This window comes from Callospermophilus lateralis, unplaced genomic scaffold (genome assembly GCF_048772815.1).
Source record: "Callospermophilus lateralis isolate mCalLat2 unplaced genomic scaffold, mCalLat2.hap1 Scaffold_93, whole genome shotgun sequence".
NCBI classification, from domain to species: Eukaryota; Metazoa; Chordata; class Mammalia; order Rodentia; family Sciuridae; genus Callospermophilus; species Callospermophilus lateralis.
In genome coordinates this window covers 275,787-293,083 of record NW_027517451.1, presented here as the reverse complement: position 1 = coordinate 293,083, position 17,297 = coordinate 275,787, and positions in this window count along the sequence as shown.

Sequence of the window (17,297 nt, the reverse complement as noted above, 5' to 3'; positions counted from 1 at the left end):
TGAATTTTTGTTATCTCTAACAAAATAATTGATACCACTTGGACATTGGGTAATATATAAACACATTCAAGTAAAAACACATAGAAATACACTAAAATGCATGTCAGCATTTGAACATATACAGAATACTCTAAAATGCCCAATATTTAAAAGAAAACAATAATAAGATTCAGTCTTAACAAAGATTAGTTAAGAAGCTTAATAAAGAAATTCCTGTTTAAATTCAGAGAACATAAAAAAAGAAAAAGCAAGTACTAAATAATTTTTAGTAAATGCATTTTAGAAACAAAATAAGTCATTGTATCATTTATCTACTCAAGAACTTATTTAAATGACAGTGGATTTCAAGAGAAACAAACTCCTAGATAAAGTCTTCTAAATCAGAATACCAAGTACATTCATCCTTTTACTTTCTCTTCCACTTGTAATGACAGAAAGATGATTATAAAATAACATAGAATGGCCTACATGTCAATAATCATCAAGAGAAGGGGAGGGGAAATCAACAGATGCAGATATTTCAATAAACTCCCAGTAGAAGTCTATTCTGATAGCTAAATAATAACCTATAATGATGTCCACACCTCAATTCATAAAACATATAGTTAAATCACCTTACATGGCAAAACATAACTTTGTAAGTGTGTTTAAGGTTACAGATACTGAGATGGAGAGGGTATCTGGGATTATTCAAATATGCACAATCTAATCATGTAAACCCTATAAATCTGAGGAACATTCCTGGCTTTGGGCAGACAGAAGGACAGATGCAACATTGTTGACTTTCAAGAAGTAGAAAGGGGACTACATGAGCCCCAAATACAAGAAGTCTAAGAAAAGGTTTCTTGTGGTTAGGAAACTTATTTTCACCTAGAAACTTCAAAAAGGAATAAAGCTCAGTATATATCTGTCTGATTTGAATCTGGTGAGATCTGTGTTGGACTTCTGACCTCCATACCTATAAGGCAATACATTTGTGTTGTTTATGCTACTATGTTCAGAGTAATTTATTACAGAAGCAAGAGAAAACTAATACAAAATTTATGATATGCTGATTGAGGAAACAAAGCAAAGAAAACTGCAACCTATCATTTGCAAGCATGAAACAGTGATCAAAAAGGAGGAAAAGTTAAGTGTAAGAGGATCAAAAAAACGTTCCCATATTAAACAACATGGAGTTTCAAAATGGCAGATATAGATCATATGAAACAGAAATTACCAAAATAATAATATAAAATAAATTTCCAGAATTGAATAAGAATACAGTCATTAGATTGCCCAGCCCAGCCCAATGGATGAACAAAGTCTATTATCAGATATATCATTATGAAATGTTAACCATCTTAGAGAATAAATGACCTGTGGAAGACATAGAAAGCAAGTTTGTCTAGCATAAGTGTTATGGTTTGGATGTAATTTATCCCCCAAGGGTGCATGTATTGGAAGTGTGATCCTTAGTGTGCTGGTATTGAGAAAGTAGAATTTTACACTCAGAAAACTGAGAAATTATACCCCATTTGATTCAAATGGATGATATGCCAAGATCATTGTACTGTCATGTGTAACTAATTAAAAAAAGAAAAAGAAAACAAAAAGAGGTAGAATCTAGCAGCAAATCAACAGGAGCATGTCCTTTAGCCTTAAAGAAGTAAGTAGTTCTCATAGGACCCCAGAGTTAGTTATCACTAGAGATGAGTTGTGATAAAACCCTGAGCCTGGCCCCAGATCACTCTTTGATTTCTGCCTTGTTATGTGATCCTCCCTCTTAGACAAGTCTCCATCACTGTGATGCCATCCATCATGCAGTCCTCACCAAAGACAAGCTGATGCCATCATTATGACCTTGAACCTCCAGAACCAGAAAAAAAAATAATTTTTTATGAGGGTTACACCTCTATTTCATTTTTGTAATATAAAATAAACTATTACAATAAGCAGTGCCAAATATTGAAAGATGATCTATAAATATGCTGAAAATTCTGAGGAAAATTAGTTTAATTCTCCTTCTTTTTATTTCCCTAGTACTGGGGGTTGAATCGAGCAGTGCTCTGACACTGAGCTACATTCCCCAATCCTTTTTATTTCATTTTATTTTGACTTGCTGAAGTTAGCCTTGAACTTGCAATCATCCTGCATCAGTCTCTTGAGTAGCTGGGATTATAAGTATGCACCACCATGCTTGACTAAACTAGTTTAATTCTTGAATTCTGACCAAGATCAAAATGTCAAATATATGTGGTAACACAATGAACCTCAGACTGATAAGAATTCAGGCAACATTGCTCATGTACATTTTCTTAGAAAGTTCAGGAAAACAGATCAGTAAACAAGGAAACAGAAAATCCAGATAATAGTGCCAACCCTGGATGACAGCTTAGCTATAGGCTGGCAGAGCAATAGAACCACAAGCCAGACTTACCTGGAGGAGACTCCCAAAAGACAGGCACTTGGGAAATAAGAGATAATTAGATTCCAAATTCAACCATGTTTTACCATCTCCATTGCTCCATTGCCTACAAGCCATCAACATCTCATGCCTGAACAGAGGCTTCCTAAATTATCCGTGCTTCAAATCTCTACCATCTGTTTTAAATATGGCATCCAGAGCTTTGTTTTTAATATGTAAAACTGAATGTGGTACTTGTTGTCTAAAAATACAGGGCTTCACGTCAAACATGGAGCAAAAACCCATTTCTTAGCTCCCAGATCCTTAAATGGTCTGGTTACTTGCTGACACAAGTGCAAATTCGTTCAAATTTCTCTCTTTAACTTTCTTCCAAACCCAATGTCCTCTTCAGGAGTCATTAAGTATGGCAAGTACCTCTCCTCTCAGAATTCTTGCAAAGGATTTTTGTTATCTAGTTCAGATACATACATGGTTAATCCTCACTTCCTTCAGGACCCTATGTAAGAGTCTCCTCTTCTGGAACCTTCCCTGATCATTCATGCTAGAATAGCATCCTCTCCAGTCTCCATACAACAATCTGTTTCATTACATTTTTTTTCATTACCTGTCATTAAAAATCTATATCCATTGATTTTTGTGTACTTTTGATATCTTTTTTCAAAATGTAAGCATCATTAAGGAAGAAACTATCTTTTGTTTACCCTTAAATTTCATCTCCAGGATGAATATATGACACACTTTAAAGCCCCAAAACGTTTTGTGAAATGTGAGAATGACAAAAATAGGTAAAAATATAAGAAATGTTCTCCACAGTAGTTCCCAGGGATATGCCATTCTGGCAACCTCTCTGCTTCCCCAATAAACAGTAATTACACATGGTGACAAAAATGTGGTTGGTTAATTTTTAACTTTTAAAATTAAATTATATACAAATTAAGTATCATTCGGGAAAGAAATATACATGTCTTCAACCTTGGCAATGTGAAAGTACATTCAGCTTTTAAGGGAGAATGGGTTAGACAGTGCTGGAAGAAGGCATGAGAGAACAATTTTCTCATCACAGAAATGTGCAGTCAAAAATTACCATTTATTGATGATGCAGAAAAAAAATAGTAAAATAAGACTGCTGTGTGAAGTTGAAGAATTGACCAAAACAAAGGAAAGCCAAAGAAAGAAAGAAAGAGACTCATAATTGAATATTGTGATATAATTATACTATAAGGGGCAGAGAAGGATATGTAGAAAGTGTTTAAGAATTAAATCTCCCTCTATCACTGTAACAGTTGTTTTTAAGCTGGGCACAGTAGTTCACAACTGTAATCCCAGAGGCTTAGGAGATTGAGGCAGGAAGATCACAAGTTCAAGTCCAGCCTCAGCAATGTAGCAAGACCCTGTCTCAAAGTAAATAGTAAAAAGGACTGAGGATACTGACAAAAAAAAAGAAAGAAAGAAAATTGTTTTTAAGAAATGTAGATGTTTGGGCTCAATGCTATAGGTACCAATTTTAGTACACTGAATATGGTGCCCAAAAATTTGGTATTTGTTTTTGTATGTAAGGGTGATCTTGTGTTTATTTTCTGTGTGTTATAAATTAATATGTAGTCAAACTGAGTTTTTCACATATAGTTATATAAATTTTGACATACAGAAATGACAAGAGGGTGAGAGCATAAAAGGGTAGCACTAGGGAGAAGTTTGATTGCTGTAGCTGTTCTGTATACTTTTTGTAGTGGCAGTGACAGAAATATGTTGCTCTAAGGAGAGCAACACAAATTCAAAGACAGGGAGTCTACAGACTGCACATCAAGCAACACTTTTTCCATAGTTCTTTATCATGTCATTCTTGTACCAAATCCATATGCCACTGCCTACTGCATAAACCTTACAGAATAAGGTGTACTCTCCCTGTCATCTACACGTATTTCCATGCTCACATCAGGCTCCCCCCAGATTCAATGATTGTTTCCAGTGCTAAACTTCTTTCCATACCGGCCTTCCTCTCTGAAATGCTCCTGTTTTTTCCCCACTCACCAAATTCTATTCATTATTTCAGGTTCCAGTTTACATCTTAGCCTCCACTGTGAATTTTCTCAAAGGAGACCAAATACACTAATGCTCTTTTTTTTAATTCCCCAGTCTCATTCTACTGCCTTTTTATTCTCATAGCTCAATTTTTAATGGCTTTCTAATTTGCTCATAAGTTCTCATTTTATCTACCTAAAATAAATGAAAACCTCTGTGAATGCTTTTCTTGCTATTCTTTGGATCCTCTGACAGTGCTTGGCACAGAAATGACTACACAGTAAGTTGTCAAAACCTTATTGATTGAACAAGACAGTTATACTTCAAGGTCACACCTAGGGCAGGATATATTTGATGAAGCAAGGAGCTCAGAAGGTTAGATGGAAATGTCATAAATAGTATAGTGTTCTCTAAAGTAGACACTACAACAAAACATCTGGGAAGTCAAAGACCTGGGAATTGATAAAAAGGAATGCATAACCAAGGAAACCTCTTTTAAATGCTAACTGATTTCACACCAAGTCTAGAAAATACATAAAACATAGTGTATGTTTTCTATACTGGCCAGGCTTCCAACTGCCATCAGTAAACTCCAGACATTTGGAAAAACATCAGGAAAGAATTATGGATCATGTTCTCCCTTTCTGCTATTTTTCAAAAGGTAAGTTAGGAAATAAGAAAGGCCTCCCGAAGCTGGGAGAAATGAACATTTTCCATCACTATTGTGTGCTGCAACATGCACACACTCAAAGAAGAAAGATTAAGTGCAGGGAAGATGACACATACCTCTGAACCATCTAACATGAACTAGCCAAATGACCCTCTGCAACTCTGCATCAGTTTTCTTCTCTGGAGAAATAGGAAATAGGACCTAAAAAAGACCAACATGCTTTAATCTCTGGTGTATATTATTCTAGAAGCAATCCTGTTAATTTTTTTGAAAGTTTGGGCAAAATCTGGGGCAGAACACAAAAGAAAACCATCTCTACTTCCAAGTTCATTTTTGTGGTCTTTTCAGTGCCTCACATTTTAGCTCAAAACATAAAATACATACAAATGATTCCATTTCTACAATGAATAAGTAGATTTTTTTATTTAATCTTGCCTGTGTGTCCTTGACTTCATGTAGGAATTATGTTTTATTTCCTTAGTTAGCAGAGTCTTACAGGTTATTTTCTTCAGGTCATTTCCAAGAACATGAATTTTATCATAAAGTGCTATGCATTTCTAATTGCCTTGAATCAAAGTTTCATTTGTGTTCTAGAAATATAAGAGGGCAAAAGATGTACAGTCTCACAACTAGAAAGTGGGAGGAAAAATAGCACAGAGGGAAATAGGGAAAGTTATAAAAATGTGCCAAGCAAAGAGAATACCAGACCAGTGTTAGCTGGAAATATAAAGGGATATGGGATATGGCAAAGCTGAAACCAACAGATGCTCAGGGCGTACCAACAAATCTAGTGAACACAGTAAGTTAGGAAAGCAGAATTGTCCTTAAAAGGCAAGCTCATGAATCTTTTCTTGATACAGAAGGTATTTTAGTGACTTTCTATATACTTATTCAAGCATGTTTATCCATATGCAATAGTGTTAACATGTATTTGCAGGTAGATCATCTTTATATCTTATTTCTTTTACCCTTGAATGAAAGGTTAATTAAATACAGCTCTGTATATAATAAGATCTCAACTTTAGTCAGACAATACCAGTGCAGCATAAACTATTGAGTACATTCCATTGCATATGCTAGAATGGAGAGATTTGTAGCAAGAATAAATGAAACACGGTTTCCTTCAAAATAATAACAGATGTACTGCTATGTTTAACATCATTGAATACAAACAGCTTTTATAGCTCAAAGAATTAACAAAATTGAATTTAACGGCAAAACACAGTACAGTTTCAAGTAAAGTATAGATTTGTTCTGTTATGTGAAAACCCAATATCAAATATTCATATTCACAGTAAATAAGTAAAAGTTTTTTTAACTTTGCATAAGGTTTTCCAAGAGGCCAAGCAAGATGAAAGTGGGAAGATTGTTTATATAGAGTTAAAAGAATACCACACTGCCTCTTCTGAGGGGGTCCTTAATGACAAAAAAATGCAATGATAAAGCTGAGCCACACATAAAATCTATGCAAAAGTGCAGCAGCAGCAGCAGCAACAGAGAGAATCAGACCAAGCCAAGAATATCCAGAGAACACTGCCCCTGCTGTCAGGTGCTCTCAACTCTCCATGTTCCTCCTCTCAAGTTCCAACATGGGAGAGGAAAGGAAGGCAGCAGTTATAAGGGCTACACAGGAGGCAGAGTGTCCAGTAAGATGCTGGCATGTAAGAGGGAAGAAGAAGAATGGACCATGTCTTTTCTCCACTCCATACCCTCACAGACTCAAGATTTTCAAGTCATATATGAAATGGGTATTTTCATCTAGACTTGAACAGACATGACTTTTTATAACTGAAAATTATTAGAAATATAGAATATGTTCAAAATATTAAAAGAAGGGTTGAATAGAATATGATTGCAAGCAACAATTAGAAAACAAAACCATTGTGTTAATATTCCCAATAGTTGTAATTGTTAAGCCTCCAATTTCAATGCACAAGTACTTGTGTGCACATGTTAATATACTGAGGAATCTAACCTTTGCAGACTTTTAGGGGGAATATATAGTAATTAATCATACACATCTACAAATAAGCTAGAAATAAGTAAATAGTTGAATTGGCACAAACACAAGCACTTCTCACCTTGGAAGTTCTACAATGGGAATGATCATAAGTTCAGGAATAAGGAGATTAGGTTGCACCATTTAACCATTATTAGGACTCTGCTCACCCAGACCTTCACATTCACAATCTCACAGATGTTGAGAGAAGGATAATGGACACTGGAGGCTGGGGCAGTAGGGAACATGTGGGTGGGGAGAGAATGGGCAACAAGTGCAATGTCGCAGTTAGATAGGAAGAATAAGTTCTGGTTCTGTTTGCACAGTAGGGTGAGCATAGTTAACAATCATATATCATTATATTTCAAAATAGCTAGAAGATAGGATTTTGAGTGTTCTCACTACAAAGAAATGATATATGATTAAGGTGATGCATATGCTAATTACCTTAATTTGATCATTATACAATGAATAAATTAATTGAAAAAGGACATCCTGCCCCATAAATATGTACAATTATCAAGTATCAATCAAAATAAAAAATTTAAACAATGAAGTATATTCCCATGTTCTTGTAATCACAACTTTATCCTCATTCTTAAAAATGACAAATTCTGCTAAAGATGATGAGATATTTCAATCTGGTTAATGTCACCAGCTTTCTTCAACAAGGAAGAAGGTAGGACATATGACCCCAGAAGATAATGTGAAAGAAACATTGAAGGTAGAAAAGAAACAATGTCTTAAGGGGAAAAAAATGGTGAGGTAGATATGCAGAATAATAGGGTGTTGGGCTAAGAATGGGAATTCTGAAATTAATGTGCTTGACTCTGAATCCTGCTTCTTCCATTATTGACTGACATTGGACATGTGTGTGACACTTCTATCTCTGCAGCTTCCTCATCTCATAAAATAGGGCTATTCATTATTCTCCTTAGAGTTATTGTGAAACTTATTGTATTAGCATAAGCACTGCACTTAAAACAGCACTAATCTGTAATAAATACTTCATAAGTGCTACTTGTTATCATTATCCATGAAAAGTAAAATAGCATTCTAAAAAAGGTAAGGAGTCATCTCAAATCCTGGACAGAGACCAGGAGACAAAGTCAATACACAAGTATACAGGATAGGACAAGAAGGCGTGAGAATTGTAAGGGGAACTACTTTCTGCTGTAGGGCAAAATGAAAGTCAAATACTTCTGAACTTTAGACAAGCAGTGTTGAATCCCATACATTTGTGAAGGGAAGTGGAACAGAACACCAGATTACATAAGCTGAGAAGAACTTGTGTTGTGACATTTAGAAACATTTGATGTATTGGGATAGCATTTTTCTTTTGAAGCAAGAATTTGAACAATGCTGAGGGTTACAGATCCTGTAGCATTTACTTATTCAACTAAAACTTTTAGCTTTATTAAGCCTGCAACCTTAGAAGGATGATAAAATCTTCTGCCCAAGATGGTTGTGAAAATTACAAATAATATATAAAAACTTTAGTATCACCTAGTCTCTGTAATTAGGGGCGCGTCTCTTTTGAACCTCTTCAAGTAGAACTACACACAGGTAGAGCAGGTGTTGAACATTTCCAGGGTGAGGGTTGGAACCAGTGACTAGTGGTTATAAAAAATGATTCTGTTTAAAAACCTAGGCATTGGAAAATAACAAATTAAAATGATTCAATAATAAAATAAACAATGTAAGCCAGTCAAAATTTTAATGTTAAAGTGTTCTAACATAAAATGTGAAAATTATATCCAGAGTAATGTTGACTTTTAAAGGTGGATCTCTGTGCATGACATCCCCTTCATGTTTATGAGAACACAATGTGTCCTACAGGAAGGAGAAGGGATGCTTTCTCAATTCACTTTCCAAACTCTGGTACTCTAATGCAAAATATATGCTGATGAGCAAAGAAAAAGTACATTCTCCCACACAGTTAAGCTCTAAGTTTTCAGTAATCTGCCTGCTTGGTTCTAGCAAGGCTTTAGTTTCATGTAGAAAAATAAAAGGGAAACCCTTAATTGTATCTTTTCACATAAACCTCTAGGTTTTCCAAACTCATATTCTAACAATGCCTGCAAAGGACCCTTTTCTTCCCAAATGCCACCTGTAACTCACTCTTGTGCATTTATTCAGTGTTTCACAGGTTTTTCTTTTTGTTCTAATTTAAAATTATTACATTTTTATAATGCAGTGAAATTATGGTTATTTATAACCAGACTGATCAATATATAATGTTTTAAAGTATTCAGGATCATTTTTTTAATCTTAACTCTAAGGGTATCTTTGCTATTTTTATATATTTAATTATACATGTTAAATATTTTATATTTTTGTTCCATAGCAAAACCTCAACTACTTTCCCTGTGTGTAGAGTCTGAGCTATATTTTCACTACCCTATATTTAATTAAACATGATAGTGACCTTCAGCTTTGGTTATTTAAATGATTATTTAATATTTAAAGAAATAAATATTAAGCACACTTAAATAAATCATGCATTTGAAAAGATAGAAAAAGAAGTTAATTTCCAAATAGTATTTTTGTGGTACTTCTCTGTTTTTTTAAGTTGTCTATAGCTTAGCTTATCCTTAATATTTGTCCGAAGATGAAAGTCCAAGTGTTTTATTCCATAAACATCACATACTAAGCTGTGAAAAAAAACAATGCCAGCTTTCTTCCTCCACCCAGACCTCTGATTTTGTGATTTTGTGTTTTTGTGAGCTTTGGGGCTGTGAATCTTCTGCAGGATGTTCCCTGCAAGTTGCATCTTGGACACATTTCTTCTGTTACTGAGAATGAGGTGGAGGAGAAGGAAGGGAGAGCAGGGAGGGAAAGCATCATTTACATTATTGCCAGAGATCCTCACCCCACACAGGACTCATTGAACAGACAGTTCTCTGAGACCTATGTAAAGGCTAGGGAAACCAAAGGGCACTGGGCACACGGGAAAGTGAGGGTAAGGATAACAGAATCAACCAAAGGAAAGTTAGGAAGAGATGGACAATACCACAGAGGGAATGTGGGAGACCATCTCCTCTATCCATTTTGCCAGTAAATATTTACCATATGAAAGATGGTTTTTCTTTTCAATGCTGTAAAATGCAAGGAAATCATCATAGATGTGCACAGGGATTCAAATTAAGCTCCTTCCACTTTCAGGTTTATATGAGGGCCAAAAATGGGTAGTTGCATTCATGGAATTGCAAGTGATGGACTACCCAAAGTGGTCTAGAAATTCAATAAAGAGGAAAATTTATGAAAATTCAATGGCACATTATACATAAATTGAGAATTAATCACAAAACTCATAAGAACTATGAAAGTTATTGAATAGCAAAAACAATTTGGAGAAAGAAAATGTCTAAGGCTTGATTCCTACTGATTTCAAAATACATTGCAAAGTTATAATCATAGAACACTACATAATGCAGGTATAAAAAATGAATGCAAAAATCAGTGGAATAGAACAGAGAGCTAAGAAATGAACCTGCATACATATGCTCACACAACTACTACTACTACTACTAAAAATAATACTATAATAATAATAAGTCAGAACTACAAAATGATTCAGCAATTCCACTGCTGGATACATAGCCAAAGGAATCAAAATCAAAATCTTGAAGAAGTCTGCACTTCCATGTTCATCTCAGTATTAATCATAAAAGTGAAGATTTGGAAACAATTGAAATGTACCTTAACAAGTGAATAGATTAAAATGTGATATATATATATATATATAAATGAAATATTTTCAGTCCTAAAAAATGAAATCCTCTCATTAATAGTATGGATAAATCTGAAGGCCGTTATGCTAAGTGTAATAAACAAGTCATAGAATGGCAAATACTATATGATTCCCCTTATAGGAAGTATCTTGAATAGTCAAATTGCATAGAGAGAGAGAGTGGAATAATGGTTGTCAAGGGTGGAGGGCAAATGGAAGTTGCTGTTCAATGAGGACAAAGTTTCAGTTTTGCAAGATGAATAATTTCTAGACATCTGCTGTATACAACATTGTGCTTATAGGCAATAAAAACATACAATGAACTTAAAATTTTGTTGAGAGAAGATTTTAGGTATAATTACTACATTTAAAAAATCTAGGCAACTGACTAAGACTCTAACATTAGTTATTGACTAACCCAATTATGCTTTATCTATATAAGGGGGTATTATGTAAATATTAACATATATTGTAAATATAATTGGCAACATAAAACATATTTAGAAAAATTAGATTGAGAGAGTATGTTCAATCTGATGTTATTTTATATATATATATATATATATATATATATATACACACACACACTATGTATATAAAATATAATATATCTATTATACACAAAGTATAAAAAGTTCCAGTTTCTACACTGTCATGTATGAACATCATTACTCTTGTGTTCAGAATGACAACAACAACAAAAAAAATCAACAACTCAATCTATTTATCACGGTTGGCTTTTTTGCTGCTGCGACTAAAAGATCTGACCAGAATAATTTCAAAGGGGAAAAAGTTTATTTGAGAGCTCATGATTTCAAAGGTCTTAGACCATAGACAGCTGACTTCCTCTGGGCTCCAGGTGAGATCGAACATCATGTCAGAAGAGTTTGGCAGAGGCAAGCAGCTCATATTGTGTTTAGGAAATACAGAGAAAATCTCCACTCTGGAGATACAAAATGTATACCCCAAGGCATGCCCCAATTCCCACCTGCTTCAGTCACACCCCACCACTTTCAATTACTGCTCAGTTAATCTCTATTAGGGGATTAAATCACTGATTGGGTCAAGACTCTTACAACTCAATAATTTCTCCTCTGAATCTTCCTGATTGTCTCACATGTGAGCTTTTGGGGAAACTGCTATTGCCAAAAACTGGAGAGAGAGTAATATACTAAGAAGTTTAACTCAAAGGAAACAGAAGTCCAGGATATAAAATCTGTCTTAGGGCCTAAATTCATAAGAATACTTAAACTGTAGTTGACAAATTTCTGGATATTCATTATAGAAACAGTTAACAGTTATGGATTCTGTGAATCCAGTTTTAGGTCCTTGACCAATTTCTTTTTCCTTTTTGCTATTGAGTTGTCTATTCAGGTTTTCATGTTCTTTTCACAATTTAAAATTGAATTTTCATGCTATTAATCTGTTTGATCATATATAAAATGTAAACTCAGACTCCATATCTTCTAATTGGAATATTTTGTTTTTCACTATTTAGTATATGGTGTATTTTGCTATTTAGAGTGTGTGTATGGATGTATGCATATGTGTGTGTATAAAATCTGTTGTTTTTTTTTTTTTTTTGCTGGTTTCAAGTGTAGGATTATTTTCTCTCCTGCTCTTACAAACCTAATGAAGCAGCAAAATTGGCTGCCAAATAATATGTTCTAACCTGCACTGCTATCACAATAGGGTGGTTGACTAATGTCAATGGTATGAATTAAAACAATGGATTTTAGCACTAAGCAATTTTGTTTAAGTAAAATTTTATTTTATTTTACCTTCAAAAACCCCTACCAGGTTCTCATAGTGAAGTTTGGTGAAAAATTCCTAGTAAGGAGAAGGGAAAGTAACCATTCTGAAATATGTCCAAAGATTTGTGTCCTCCTGAACAGTGGCCAGTGCTCAAGGGAAATTAGTTTATCAGAGGCTAGCATACATAGATTTTACCAGAACAGTATTGACCTGGGAAAAGGGAAATACCTGACTCTTGCTCCCTCCAGCTTTGCTATCTCATCTAAGAGGGGGAAAAAGAGTCTGATAAACACATGGGGTTGTCATAGCCCACAGGCATGAGCTCACTTAAAAAGTCAGAACAAATCACAGGACTTTTCTCTCCTGCATACCTTATCACCCCATGGGTTAAGCTTCTGCATTACAGCTAAAAGAACTGCATGACTCAAACGCTATTTTAAGAAGGAATCACTAAGGAAACCTGGAGGCAACAGTGGACAAAAACAGGGCTGTTCAGGGATATAATATGTATTATACATATAGTATAACAAGTTCTAGTTTCTATACTGTCATATCTTGACGTCATTACTCCTGTGCTCAGAACGACAATAACAACAAAAAATCAACAGCTATCTATAGCTGAATAAATCTATAAAGCTCAAACCAAGTTCCAGAAAGTTCTTTGTGATTAAGGGGGAGGGGCCTTCAAAATTTTTGTCATCCCTATTTTATTTCAGATTTAGCACATACTTTTGTTGCCAAGTCTTCTCTGGTCCTTGCAGAGGAGGAAGAACAGCACCTAGAGTGGGAAACATCAGCTTCACTCTTACTGTGCTGCTGTGTGGAACGCTGAGGTAGTAAACCCTAGGGTATATTACAGGATATTTGCAGAAGGAAACTGGGAAAGAGGATCCCCACTTACTCCTACTTTATTCATAAAGCTCAATTTTTATCAGTTTGAACTTCACATAATTTTTTACTTAAAATTGCTTAGTACTAAAATCCATTGTGTTAATTCATCCCACTGACATCAGTCAATTACCCTATTGTGATGTCAATGAAGGTTAGAACATATTATTTGGCAGCCAATTTTCCTACTTTATTAGGTTTGTAAGAGGATGAAAGAAAATAATTCTGCACTTGAAAGAAACCAGTGAAAAGGTGACAGTTTAATGATATTATAAGTTCATCTTTGGGTAGGTGTATATTATTTTGCAGCCCATAATCCAGTCCCATCTTCTGCTAGAAGTACTCTGATTTCTCTCTACAGAATCATCTTTTTCCTGGGCTTATTATGACAACTTAGTACTGCTCCCTATCGTGTTTATTTGGGAGTTTTACAATATTTTACATCACCTTTGGTTAATAGTACTTATTAGTAGCATTTGTGTTGTTAAAGATTTTAAAATATTATTGACTTTCAAGGGAATGATATCCTCCTCCAAGCAAGTCCATCATTGTTACACTTTTATATATTCACTTAAAGTATAAAAATATAAGTTGCAATTTATTCATGAAAATGTTTTATTATATTTTTTATTGAATTATTCAATGTTGGTTTAAAATTCTCTGGGGAATAATTTGTGCATTGCTCAAAGTCAGACTCCACATTTGTTCCTTGGGACTCATGTCTGACTATCTGAGTATCCCATTCTTTAGCCACACCCATGAGCATAGAAATGGGTAAGTGATGGGGTCAAAAGAAATAAGATGAAATGAGGTTTTTGTTGGAAGTGTTGGAGGACAAATAGTTTACCTTTCTCACTGTTAGAAACCTGGAGTAATACTCATCTTGCTGGTAAGTCCCATGAAGAAGAGAGGCTAAAAAAGGATAAGGAGGGTCATGATGACACCATCTGAACCCCTTAATTAACCTCAAATAAGGTTGAAATGGATGCAACCATTGAGTTCTTTAGTCATGCAAAGATTCTTCATGTTTAAGCCAGCATGAATTCAGTTTTGTCTTTGAAATCAAAACAGCCCAAATGCTTGACTAGTTAAACAGTTGTTATGTTCTAAAATAAAACTTGAGTGCTTATTTAGAGAGTTCTCAGTGATTTTCCAAAATACAGTTACAGTTTTCATTGTCACACAACTAAGAAGTACTGTAAACGTCAAAATGCACACTGGAAGTAATGACGTTGTAGTATGCCAAATTATTTGTGTGGCATTTTTTTCTTAAATATAAAACCTTAACTACACTTCACTTTAAATCTCAGACTCTCTGGACAACTCAAGAGTTCCCAGTAGAATAAATGTCATAGATATTTTTGTTGTGTATCATGGCCCACAAAAACAACCTTTTTCTCAAAATAGTATCTTCACAATTTTTCTGCTCCTTGAAATAAAGACAAGTAATATATCAGAATCAAGATGGTGACAGGGAACTCAAAGACTACATGATTTTTTCTCATTTTATAGTTGAGGAATTAAGCATCAAAAATTTAAATAATTGTGTACAACTGAGATGAACAGTCAGTGTAGATAATAAATGACTGAGTCAGGAAGATGGGGACTGATTCAAAGAAAATAAAATGCTAATGTCTAAACTTCCTCTCCTTGGCCACATTACCAAGGTTACCTGCCTGCATGGAATTGTTCCTTCCAGCAAGGAGTAGTTAATGAATATCTCTTGGGTAGTTCCCTTCCTGCCTTTCTGGGCAGATAATGGAAAATAGGAAGAAGCATCCTTAGAAGGCAACTTTCCCACCTTTTGGCCAAGTGGGAAGGAGGGGGCATGAGAAGAAAGGAAATCTGAAATCTATGAAAGTGGGAAAACACCCCCACTCCCTTTGGCACCATCTTTGGACCCCCTCCTCTTTGGATCCCTTCCAAACATAACAATGGTTTAACTAGTCAATGGTTTAACTAGTCTCTTCTGTCTGTTCTATCCCTTAAATAAAGCTTTTTGCTCTTTCCTCTACATTTCTTGGGTGTTCAGTCTTCAACACTAGGGAAATGGGACCTATCCTGACTTATGTTAACACTGGTATTATCTCTGGTTCATAATAACTCTTGACTTAAATGGCAGAGCATGCAGAGCAGCAACTTTAATCTCATTCTCCAAATTCTTTTTCTCAAATGATCAGGCAGATATGGCCATTATTTACTTATCAATTAATCTTTTCATACCAGCAAATAAGAATAAACTATAGTACAATCAAATTGATACCTTTTATTTATTGCTGCACTGGCAAATTCTGCTAGAAACTTTGACAACAATGGCACTGGTCCACTAGTCTCAACAAAGAGCACACATTCACTTCGCAGCCCCTGTGTAATGAGAGTCACTCTGAAATTGCCCTTATGAGGAACTCTGACTCACAGATAAAAGATTCTGCAAGTAGTGAACTCTCTCCAGAGCTAACTCATCACAGAGACAGAATGCTTTTGTAACACCCACATACCTTATATTTCATGTTACAGATGACATTTTAAGCTTCTACTTACAAAGAGGCATTGTGAAGCTCAAGTTCATACGTACTGAATAAAACAGGTATCAATTTAATGGGAGCTGATCATTAAACTACTTTCCTACTTCTGAGCCCTGTAAAAGCCTGTAATAGGTTCAATGAAATAACCTCTTTAAGCCACCAAATATCATTTGCACATCCCTAGTAACAGATCCTTCAGCTAGAGACTTTGAGCAATTGCTTTCTTTGTACTAAGCCTCAGATCATGCATGCTACCAAAGTGATTTAAAGGGTCTCAAATTTTTTAAAAGAATCAAATGCAGAAATCTTTCTGGTAACCTTATGGTCAATATTCTGCTAGAAATGGCTTTAAAATGAGATGTAAATGTTGTGCTTCATTTAGGAAATTAAGGAACCTTATTTTACCTTATTATCTAGATTCCATCCATAGATTTTCCAGTGGAAAAAAAAATATGTCCCATAGTAGGAGCAGGATGACTCTTAATCTTAATTTCACATCTACTTCTGTATGACTTTTTAATCAATATATTTGAACTTGCCTTTCTTTATGTCCTTAATGTCATGCATTTGTTGGGTGAAACATAAAGTTTGAGGAACACTCAGCGAGTAAAGGCCTATTTTAAGACATAGAAATCCTTTTCCCTAAATATTTCCCCTAACTTTCTACTCTATCTCCATAGCATAACTTGAAACACTGTGTTTGAGAAGGCTAGGTTAAAATAGATTTCACAACGATTTTGTAGATTCTTGAGTTAGTTCTTGAGTTAGTCAGCTTTCATGGCTGTGATAAAATACTTGATATAAACAACTTAAAAAGAGGAAAAATTCATTTTGGATCAAGATTTCATGGGTGAAAATCCAGGGTCACTTGGCCCCATAATGTTGGGCCTGTGGCAAAGCAGAATGTCATGACAAGGAGCACATGAGAACAAAGCTGCTCACCTTGTAGTGGCTAGAAAGCAAAGAGAGAAAGTGAGGGGAAGGGATGAGGGTCCCAATATCCTTTTCAAGGGCACACCCTCAATAACCTACTTCCTCTTAAAGGTTCACCACTTCCCAACAGCACCATCAGTCAGTGTCCAAACCTTTAACACATAAGCCTTTGAGGAACATTTTAGATCCAAACTTAACAGTCCTTTTATTTGGATCAGCTTTACATTTCTGGTAATATTTTCTCAAGGTCACCTTTTGTGGCCAACTTGCTCTGGATTAAGCCTTTTGGTCTTGATTCTAGTTTCTTTGGCCAGCACATTGACTTTCTCTTTTTAGTGAGCTCAGGGGAGGGATTAATACATGAT